Source organism: Mastomys coucha, unplaced genomic scaffold (genome assembly GCF_008632895.1).
Source record: "Mastomys coucha isolate ucsf_1 unplaced genomic scaffold, UCSF_Mcou_1 pScaffold3, whole genome shotgun sequence".
NCBI lineage: Eukaryota > Metazoa > Chordata > Mammalia > Rodentia > Muridae > Mastomys > Mastomys coucha.
This window is the reverse complement of record NW_022196909.1, coordinates 12,764,568-12,776,433: the sequence shown is the minus strand read 5'-3', so window position 1 is coordinate 12,776,433 and position 11,866 is coordinate 12,764,568. Positions and strand designations below refer to the sequence as shown.

The following is an 11,866-nucleotide window of genomic DNA, read 5'->3' as shown; positions in this document are numbered from 1 at the left end:
TTTGGTAATTGGAGAAATAGGTCCAATATTGTACAATCCATATACACTTTCAGCTTGTTTGTTCATGATCGTGTCTTGCTGTGTACAACATAATGGTCTTGAGATCTTGCTTCTTCTATTTCAGCCTATTAGCAGTATTGTTTATTTTATGTTTTTACACTATACTATGGTTTTCAGAACAGCTTACATATTTTAAAAGTATTTATATACCCAAAAAAAAATGTAGATAATTAAATTGGGAGGGGTTTTGTAAGAGAACAATAAAGAGTAAGACTGAATGCTTTGCTTGACGTTTGTAACTCTTGTATCAACTTACCACAGTAAGAGCCAAGATTTTAAGCTCTACTAAATACAAAACAAACAAAAACACTTTATATATTTATGTTCATTTAAGAAAATATATAGTATATATTTCAAAATAATAGTGATGTATTATTTTGAAATATACAGTTAATACATTTGGAGTTATTTAAAATTTATATTGAGAAAAGTGTTATGTATTTTCAGTATTGTCATAGACAAGCATCTATATAAGACTGTTAAATTGATTGTTGTTTTATATCAAATAACTTTTATAATACTCATTTTTATTGTTATAATATTTTAAAAATTTTAAAGAATATGACATAAAAAATATTGTAGGTATTGAAGGGGGTCTCTGGGGGGAGTTGGGGTACAAAAGGAAAACAAGAATGTGATTTAATTCTATTTACTTAAAATGTTTTTAAATGTTAACAAATTCAGATAAATTGAAATCATGTAACTTTTCTCATTATAATGCAATAAAACTTAAAAGTTTACTATAATCTAATACCCTGAGACAAAATTGATGCCTGATTCGATCTGCAACAAGGAGGTTTTCTTAAATGTCAACTGTTCTCAGTAAGGCTCTCCCCACTGAGTAAAACCTCTACTTACTGGATTGCCTCTGTATTAACAGCAGCAAAAAAGTTCTACTTCAAAGAATTCTTCATACCTGAGGCACTTCTGCTAAATTACACAATAAACTAAAACTATGTGCTATAAATGCTGGTAACCAGGCATTTCCATCACCTGCCCCCAGGGACCCAATGACAGCAGACCATCACCACTAACTTCCAAGATGAGACACAGTCCCACTATTGCCAGGAGTGGCACATCCTCCCCCTGTGCATGCACTACATCCCCTTATAAAAGGCCAGTCCCTCCTCTACGCACTCTTTTTGCCTCCAGAGTTGTTGTAAGAGGTTATACCCAGAGGCAGATTCTATATACCCACTCCCAATAAGCTTCTATATACCCACTCCCACGCAAGATCTGCGGCATGGTGTGACTTTATAGTGTCTGTCCCTTAGAGCATATTAAAACATTTTCCTGTACAAATACTTAAACCAGTGTAATCAGCCCATTACACAAATAGTTTCACTCTACTTATGATCTGCACTTCTATAGACTGATGACTAAACTACTCCTGTCAAAGTCAACTAAAGCGCAGCGCTTCCTTAGCCTAAGACATTTCCATTAGTTCTCCTAAATCTAAGCTCTACTGTTTTGAAAATTCTATTTATATGAAGCAAGTATTAAACAAAATGCAGATTCTATGAAGGGAGAAATAGAAAAATTGTGAGGGAGACTTTAAATGGGAAGTGGGATGGGGGTGAATACAAAGGGACAGGAAGGGGGGAGAATAACACTAAGGATGTTTGACAGAGCCACAGGGAAACACTGTTTTATAAGCGGTCTTAAAAATATGCATACACACACACACACACACACACACAAGCTTCCCCTAGAGGCACTACAGGTGAGGCTATGTCACATGTGCATTGGTAGATGGACAAGAGAAGAAAGGCTATATCCACCTTTCTGACCTATGAACATCTGAACGATTAGCAGCCTAACATTCCCTGAAAAAAGCAAGCCTGAAACGACCACCAGTCCAGAGCCAGGAAGCCCTGACAGGGAGCTAGTCTGAGGCAACCACCAGTTCAGCACCAGGCAGGCCAGGACAAGCTCTCAGGATGAGGAGCAAGCCAGACTAGAAGAACCCAGCCTAAGACCACAGGCCCTGCGCAGGAATGAGTCCAAGACAGGCACCCCTTGCAAGGGGCCACTTGGGCAGGCTTGGGTGAGGAGAGAGCCCGAGACAACCACCAGAACTGCGGCCTGGACAGGGAGCTAGTTTGAGATGACCACCACAGTCTGGTGCTATGCAGGCCTAGTGGGGTAGAGCATACCCAAGATGACCCCTGTGGAGCACGACAATACATGAGCAGGGCATAGCACTCCTGAGACAACCACACACACTCAGAGACCCCAGGTGCCACTAAGAGGAGCACGTAAGTAGTGGAGAAATGTTAAGAGAAAGAGAACAGAAGGATATGGGCACAATGAAGAGAGGTAGAGCTGAAGACCTGAGGGTACTGAGAAACCCTGATGTGAATAGCTGGTGAAGCCACCTGTGCTGCCACCAGGGGCCACATCTGGTCTGTGGCCCTGGAGTAGCAGGAATCTGTTACTACTAAAGGCCAGGCAGGTGTCCCTTGTTTGGGCTGATGCCCAGGGACATGTTGCTATCTAAGGGTACAAAGACTTGACCCACCCCTTACCTGAGCATCATGGAAGAGCTGGCCCTGGGGACATGAAAGCAGGAGAGCTGACCCCACCCCTAGCCAGCTTCAGTACTCAGAACTGCCTATACACAATGTGGGCTTTGTAGGTGAGCTGGCCCTACCACTCATCTCATTTGTGGTAGCACAGATAAGAGAGAGATCCCTTCCTCTTCCTCCCTCACCCCTCAACACCTGCAGCAAGCTGGAGACCTTCCTAGCCCTAGGGTCATGACAGCAGGAAAGCTGGCCCTGCCCCTCACCAGCTACAGCACTTGGAAGGGCCCTGTGCTTTGCCTGGACAGCACAGTATTGCTGACCCTGGTGTTAGGGATGAACTGGCCCTGAGGATGTGAAAATGGGAGAACAGACCCTGCACCTTGCCTGGGCAGCACAGTAGAGCTAACTGGATAGGGAGGTTACAGGTAAGCTGGTCCTGAGGGTGTGAGTGTAAGAGAGCAAGCCCTACCTCTTGTCTATTGGGTGGTGAAGCCGATGAGGGAAAGATGCCCTCCTCCCTTCCCTTGTCCCTTGCCATGTATGACAGGCAGGAGAGCTGACCCCAGCGATCATGAGTGGAAGAACTGGCCATGTCCCTCACTGGCTGCAATACTCAGGAGAGCAGGCCCTGTACCACATCTGGGCAGCAGGGTAAAGCTGGCCCTGGTTGCAGGGGCAAGGGTAGGGAAGGGCAGGGATTGGGGGTTGCTGGTGAGCTAGTCCCGAGGTCATGAGAGCAAGAGGGTCAGAAACCTCTCAGGCCCAGATCCAGGGCTTTGAATTGGCCCATCCCAACTTCTACTGCATTAACGAACTGCTGGGATGCATTAAGGGGCTAGTCCCGCAGACCTAAAACTACAGGATCTCCATGACACAGGGCAAGAACAGGATATGAGAGGAGTCCTGGTGAGCTTCCAGTATTGATAAAGTGGCAGAAGCCAGAGCCTACTTACCAGACAAAGGAGTCATTGCCATGAACATTTGCCAGCAAAGACTTGTGGACAAAAGGATAAACTGTGGGACACACAGTGACACATCACAACTTCCACAACGAGAATATTTTTCTGTGTTGTGGGGAATTGCATGGGTGGAGTATGGGTATAAGTGAAGGGGGAATGACTGGGACTGGAGTTCATGATATAAAATTCACACACAAAAAAAAACAATAAAAAGTTTTTAAAATTGTGTGTGTGTGTGTGTGTGTGTGTGTGTGTGTATACATACTAACACCACACACAAATCCAGGTGATTTCATCAACAAAAATAAGACACAGCAACCAACATACCCTTCAGTCACAGAGAAGAGGACTCTACTGGGTACTTCTAACTAGCTCCTACTACAGAACTTCAGGAAATGAACTTTATATTAGATTTGTTTCTTACAACAAACTTGGGTCATCTTCTGAAGATGAACTCACATGGATTTAAAATACAATCTAGATTTCCATTCATCTTCAAATTCATTGATAACTGAGTACATAAACATTTCTAACTCACTTTTGCATTTTAAAAAGACTTAAATATTATTACAGTTTATCCAAGATATATTATAATTGGCTTGGTATATTTCTAACTCTTAAAAATAATACTAATCCTACTTTTGATAAACCCACAAATGAGGATGATACTATGTCCTTTTATTAAATCATGTTTTTGTAATAATTGTTTGGTTACCCTAATACCCTACATTATTTTGGCATAGTTTTCATATTTAGAAAGATTTCACTGTCATTATAAAAGAACTTTATTACTCAGTATAGTTTGGATTTTAAAAGTCTAGTTTTTTAGGTTGAAAAATTATTTTAGATCTTACAACTAAAACGTCATGCATGATATTTACATTTTAAGAAATAATGTGTATTCCATGAGCATTAGTGTTTTGCCTGCATGCATGTCCATGTGAAGGAGTTGGATCCACTGGTACTAGAGTTATAGACAGCTGTGAGCTGCTATGTGGGTGTTGGGAATTGAGCCCAGGTCCCCTGGAAGAGCAGCCAGTGTTCTTAACCACTGGGCCTCTTTCCAGTCCCAGTACTGAAACTTTTTTTAAAGTTTTTTTTTTTAACTAAGCGTTTTATTCGTTACATTTCAAATAACATCCCCTCCTCCATCTTTCCTCTCCCCTTTTCCTCTATGAGGGTGCTCCTCCACCCACTCACCCACTCCTGCCTTACTTCTCTAGCACCCTCCTACACTGGGGCATTAAGCCTCCATATGATCAAGGGCCTCCTCTCCCATTGATATCAGATAAGGCCATCCTCTGCTACATATGTATCTGGAGCCATGGGTCCCTCCATTTGTACTCTTTGGCTGGTGGCTTTACCCTAATAAATCCAGTTAGCTGATACTGTTCTTCCTATAGAGCTGCCCCTCCTTCAGTCCTTCCCCCTAGCTCTTCCACTGGGGTCCCTGGGCTCAGTCTCATGGTTGGCTGTGAGAATCTGCATCTGTATTGCTCAGGTGCTGGTAGAACCTCTCAGGGAACAGCTATACCAGGCTTCCATCAGCAAGTGCTTCTTGGCTTCAGCAATAGTGTGGGGGTTTGGTGTCTGCAGATGGGATGGATCCCTAGGTGGGGCAGTCTCTGGATGGCCCTTCTTTCAGTCTCTGTTCCAACTTTTGTCACTGTCTTTCAGAGACAGGCAGGTAGATCAATGGAATAGAATTGAAGACCCAGAAATAAACCCACACACTTAAGGTCACTTGATTTTTTTTTTTTTTAGACAGGGTTTCTCTGTGTAGCCCTGGCTGTCCTGGAACTCACTCTGTAGACCAGGCTGGCCTCGAACTCAGAAATCCACCTGTCTCTGCCTCCCAAGTGCTGGGATTAAAGGCATGTGCCACCACCACCCCATGGTCACTTGATCTTTGACAAAGAAGCCAAAACCATGTAGTGGAAAAAAGACAGCATTTTCAACAAATGGTGCTGGCTCAATTGGCAGTCAACATGTAGAAGAATGCAAATTGATCCATTCTTATCTCCTTGTACAAAGCTCAAGTCCAAGTGGATCAAGGACCTCCACATAAAACCAGATATGCTGAATCTAATAGAAGAGAAAATGGGAAAGAATCTCAAACACATTGGCACAGGGGAAAACTTCCTGAACAGAACATCAATGGTTCATGCTCTAAGATCAACAATTGACAAATGGTACTTCATAAAATTGAAAAGCTTCTGTAAGGCAAAGGACACTGTCAATAGGACAAAATGGCAACCACAGATTGGGAAAAGATCTTTACCAATCCTATATCTGATAGAGGGCTAATATCCAAAATATACAAAGAACTCACGAAGTTAAGACTCCAGAGAACCAAATAACCCTATTTAAAAATGGGGTACAGAGCTAAACAAAGAACTCTCAACTGAGGAATCTTGAATGGCTGAGAAACACTTAAAGAAATGTTCCCTTAGTCATCAGGGAAATGCAAATCAAAACAACCCTAAGATTCTACCTCACGCCAATAAGAATGGCGAAGATCAAAAGATCAGGAAATAGCAGATGCTGGTGAGAATGTGGAGAAAGAAGAACACTCCTCCATTGTTGGTGGGACTGCAAGCTAGTAAAACCACTTTGGAAATCAATCTGGCAGTTCCTCAGAAAATTGGACATAGTTCTACCCGAAGACCCAGCTCCACTCCTGAGCATATAACCAAAAGTTGCTCCAACATGTAATAAGGACACATGCTCTACTATGTTCATAAGCAGCTGCCTTATTTATAATAGCCAGAAGCTAGAGAACAACTCAGGTGTCCCTCAACAGAAGAATGGATACAGAAAATGTGGTACATTTACACAATGGAGTACTACTTAGCTACTAAAAACAATGACTTCATGAAATTCACAGGCAAATGGGTAGAACTAGAAAATATTCTGAGAGAGCTAACCCAGACACAAAAGAACACACTTGGTATGTACTCAGTGATAAGTGGATATTAGCCCAAAAGCTCAGCATACCCATGATATGGAGATTAAGAAGAAGGAAGACTAAGTGTAGATGCTTCAATCCTACATAGAACAGGGAACAAAACAATCACAGGAGGTAGAGAGAGGGAGAGTTTTCTTTTGGGGGGTGGGGAGGGAAGGGCAGGATCAGGTACAGAGAAATACAGGAGGTCAGGAAATTGAAAAAAAATGTATCAGTGGGTAATGGGGAGCTGAAGATAGACACTGGAAAGTTCCAGACGCCAGGGAAGCAAGAGGCTCCCAGGACCAAATGGTGATGACTTCAGCTGAAATACCCAACAAAGGGGAGAGACAACCTGTAGAAACCACCCCCAGAAGATAGGCACGGCCCCCAGCTGAAGGATGGGGCTACTCATTCATCTCAAAATTTTTAACCCAGAAAAGATCCAGTACTGAATTTTAAATCTAAGTTTATATAGACAAATATAGTTATTCCCTTTAAAACAAAAGTAAACAAATACCAAGTAGGTTTAATTTATTGGATTATTAAATTTCTACTAATACAGTAAATTAAATGTTCTAAAAAGCCCTATAACACACTCAAATGTTTGATAAACCTAAAATAATTTAAACTCTATCTACACTAGCTAGAGAAAACCAGAGATCTTAGTTAACTCTTTATATCCCAATTATACAGAAAACATCAATCTCTAATAATATGAGCTCATATTTTCTGATTATTTAAGGTGTACCATAGTACAGTTAGCTAGGATTTTAAGAAGTAAATAATATATTTTATTACTGAAAAACAAGAGATGGGCAAATCTCACTGTGAGTCCTACTACAGTCCCATTTGTTTTCCTAAGTAATAATCTTTTAAAGAATACGATTTAATTATGCCTACATGCTGGTTAGTGGTTTGTGTTATTGTTTTGTCAACTTGATACACACTAAGGTCATCTGGGACTAGAACCTCAACTAAGAAAACACTATTAGGCTGGCCTGTAGGCAAGTCTATGGAACTCTTTCTTGGTTAATGACTGATATCGGAAGGTTCAGCACACCGTGGGCAGTGCCACCCATAAGCAGGTCCTGAGAGGTATGAGAAAGGGAGATTAACATGAGTTTTGAGAGCAGGCCAGTAGGCAATGATCTTCATGGACTCTGCTTCAGTCCCTGCCTCCAGGTTCCTGATAAATTCTTGCCCAAACTTCCCTCAATAACGAACTGTGATATGGTAGTATAAAATTAAATTATATCCTTTCTTCTCCAAGTTACTTTTGGTCATATTCTTTATCACAGCAATAAAAACCTAAGTAGGACAGCCTATAAGACTTATAAAATTCTGATTACTGGCAGCTCTCACCTCTAGTTTCTGCCACTATTATTAATATTTGATACATGTGAGAAGAGAATTTTATTAAAAGAAAACTTTGTAAATACTGCATTATTATCAATGTCCTTTTGGAATGTAACCGTTCATTTATTCCCTCAAACTAAAATATGCCATTACACTGTATTACGTATTTTTCTACTGCTGTGAAAATGCATCATGATCAAAAGCAACTTAAAGAGAGTGAAGGGCATATTTTAGCTTGTATTTCCAAAGAAGATAATAGTCCATCATGGCAAGAAAGATGTTGCAACAGGCCAGGAAGGCATAATGCAGGAGCAGAAAGCTGGTTGATCATATTTCATCTACACACAGTAAGCAGAAAGAACAGAAAGTAAGGTCAATCTACAAAACTTCAACCCATAATCTTCTGCCAGCAAGGCTCTACCTCCTCAAGGTTCCATAACTTTTCCAAAAAGTGCCAACTAAGGACCGATCATTGAAATACGTAAGCCTGTGGTGAACGTTTTTCAACCAAACTACTACAAACACTAAGATTTATTATCTTAGCACATCATCTAAAAAGTCAGCATCTAAAAATAAGTTATAATAATGTAGATATCAAAGACCAAGCTTTTCTAAAAATTAGAGTCAGCCATTCAGCAGAGAGCTATTAAACTGTCTAAGGGACAAACTAAAATTAAAAGGTAAGTTAGTTCAAATATTCTAAACAAATAAAATACTTTGGAAGTTACAGCTGATTTAGACATGGGGAACAGGCTGGAGGGAGTGTGATGGCACAAGGAGACGACTGTTTTAACTTACATACAATAGTCCTACTGTATGTTGCATGTAAATATGCCGGATGCAGGAAGAGGGTATTCAGACCAAGATCATGACACAGTCCAGGGATTTTAACAACTTTTTCTCTCAAAAATTGCTTTTCCTGCCATTCTTCTGCATCAGTATCAATAGTAGACATAAGCCTTCCTAAAACATTAGGACATCAAAGAATATTTGGCCTATGCAAGTACTGTAGTGAACCAAGAAAAGCAAACAAGAAAGAGTGTTATGGTTTGCATATGCTCCCCCAAGGAGGCACTACTGGAAGGTGTGGCCCTGTTGGAGTGGGTGTGTCACTGTGGTGTGGGGTTAAGACCCTCATCCTAGCTGCCTGGAAGTCATTATTGTGCTAGCAGCCTTCAGATAGTAGAACTCTCAGCTCCTCCTGCACCATGCCTGCCTGGATACTGCCATGCTCCTCCTGCCTTGAGGATAATGGACCTGAAAGCCAGCCCCAGAATGGGGTGGGGGAGGAGGTGACCTTACCCTCTCCAGATCAGCCATGGTATTTGTGATGGTTTGAATGAGAAATGTCCACAGAGCGCAGGTGTCTGAGCACTGCACTCCTAGCTGGCCTAGCTTTGCCAGAGGAAGTGTGTCCAGGTCTGGGAGGGGCAAGGTCAGCACCATCAGAACTAGGATAACAAGTGCACTTTCTGCTCCCACACACTTGCTGCTCTGCTCGGTGAGCAATGCACACGCCTGATCAACAGTGGACAGAGACTTCTTTGTGACTCTCCTCCCCACACTTGCTTCCAAATTAAAGAACTGTAAAAATTAAATTAAAGTAAAAAACATTTAAATCAATAAACAAGTCAAGGGGCTGAACAGAAATTCTTTTGTTTGTTTGTTTGTTTTTTGAGACAAGGTTTCTCTGTGTAGCCCTGGCTGTCCTGGAACTCACTCTGTAGACCAGGCTGGCCTCGAACTCAGAGATCCACCTGCCTCTGCCTCCCAAGTGCTGGGATTAAAGGTGTGTGCCACCACTGCCCAGCCAGAAATTCTTAAGGGAAAAAAAGGCCAATAAAAATTAAGCTGCTTTGAGAGTCCATCTCAACCCAGTCAGAATAGCTGTCATCAAAAAACTAATGGGCTGGCGAGATGGCTCAGCGGGTAAGAGCACTGACTGCTCTTCTGAAGGTCCTGAGTTCGGATCCCAGCAACCACATGGTGGATCACAACCACCCATAATGAGATTGGACGCCTTCTTCTGGTGTGTGTGAAGACACTGGAGTGAGCGGGGCCGGAGCAAGAGGGCCAGAGCGAGCAAGCAGGCTGGCAGAGGTCCTTGAGTTCAACAGCAGCCACACACATGATGGCTCATGGCCATCTGTACAGCTACAGTGTACTCCTACACATTAAATAAATAAATAAATAAAAACCTTAAAAAGAAAAAACTAACAAGCAAATGCCAGTAATAATCTAAGAATGAGGAGCCCTCATACACTGCTGCTGGGAATGTAAACTAGCACAGCACTATGGAAATCAACGTGGAGGTTTCTCTAAACTGAAAAACAGCACTACCATGTAACCCATGTGAACAACATCATTCTTGCATTATAGACCCAAAGGACTCTGTCAGCAGACCACAGAGATAATTCTATGTCCACGGTCATTCCTATTCTGCCCATAATAGGTAGGAAAAGGAGGCAGGCTAAGTGTCCATTTAATAAATGGACAAGTAAAGAAGATGCATTATGATAAGAATATCTCCTATACAGGCAGATTTCTGAGTTCGAGGCCAGCCTGCTCTACAGAGTGAGTTCCAGGACAGCCAGGGCCATACAGAGAAACCCTGTCTCGAAAAAAACAAACAAAAAAAAAAATAAAAAGAATATCTCCTATAGTCTAAAACTGGAACTTCTGCTGAGTCACCACTCCCTGAGGTCACTTACACCTAAGACTACTTACTACCCAAATGTGGACTACTACCCACTGCTACCCAAATGTGGACTCAGGCTTTTTGTTTAATCTGCTTTTAAGAAAACAATGTAACAATAAACATTACTTACGTTGGATTTCCCATGTAATCAACTTTTGCAACCTAAACTAACCATAGCTGTAATCTTAAACTATGTATTCTTTCATATTGTTGACCCAAAATAATGTTCGTGTACCATTTGTTGAAAGTAGCAAACACAAAAGATGAAAGCAAGCTTCTTAAACAAATATCCACCATAAATGTTCAACAAAACATTTGGATGTTGACAGATGAAAAATGATGTCATAATACTGTTTGCTATCTGGGTCCATTGGAGTCAGTAACTTAATCCTATAAACTTCTGTTAAACATTTCTGTCAAGTATCCCAATCCTTCCCCCATGTGATGCTTTCTGTGCAGCTCAAAAATACAGAGCAGAATAAACTTTGTTAGGAGGAGGGAGACACAGGGAATATAAAGTAGAGAATTCAAATATGGCCTCATTCTGCGTTAAATGACTCCAAGGGAAAATGTTTTCGTTTATTTCCTTAATGTGACAATAATGCAATAATGTGACTCATTAGTTAAATTTGGAGTTAACTAATGTATTTAATTCATACAATATATGTGGAACTTTATTCATGCACAAAAGAGAGGTGGGGGAAGAAACAACATTCTCAGGAAAATGAATGGAACTAGAAATTGTAAAGTGTATAAACCAAAAGCAGAAAAATACCGATCTTCTGTTGTATAAATAATCTAGGAGTATGTGTATGCAAAAGATCTACTGTATATGCCTCACTTGTACTAACCAAGTAAGTACATTGTCTTCAACAGTCCTTACGACAAAGCTGAACTCTGCATATTACTATTCCTGAATTTCCTACAGACAAAAGGGAATCATGTTAACTGGTATGATCTGGATGATAGACAAGGCTACCGCAGCAATCTGTAAACCAAAGCCAAGCGGACTATGTCCACTAGCTGAGAAAGAAGGAAAGAGATAAGCTGTGCAGAGCTGGTAGCACTACTACCCTACTTCTCAGTACAGCACAAGAGAGAAAAATAACTTTTTCTTTAATATTTAGGAGTTTAGATTATAGGTCAATTGGCAGAGTACCTGCCTAGCATGAACAAGGTCCTGAAATTTCATTCCTATTATCACAAAACATATTATCATTAATACAAATGCAGGTTTGTTTGTTTTTCTTTAATGCAAACAGTGCCAATAAGAATGGTACAAAACGATCTGGAGAGATGGCTCAGTGGTTAAGAG

At 41.1% G+C, this 11,866-nt stretch overlaps 1 protein-coding gene and 1 pseudogene across 3 annotated transcripts in view; one reads left to right on the top strand and one right to left on the bottom strand.

Annotated features, from left to right (window-relative positions):
• The window catches only part of Septin10 (septin 10), a 96,929-nt gene that overhangs the window by 71,593 nt on the left and 13,470 nt on the right, over positions 1 to 11,866 (bottom strand). The gene's annotated exons all lie outside the window — the stretch shown is intronic.
• Positions 1,762 to 1,884, top strand: LOC116075589 (annotated as a pseudogene).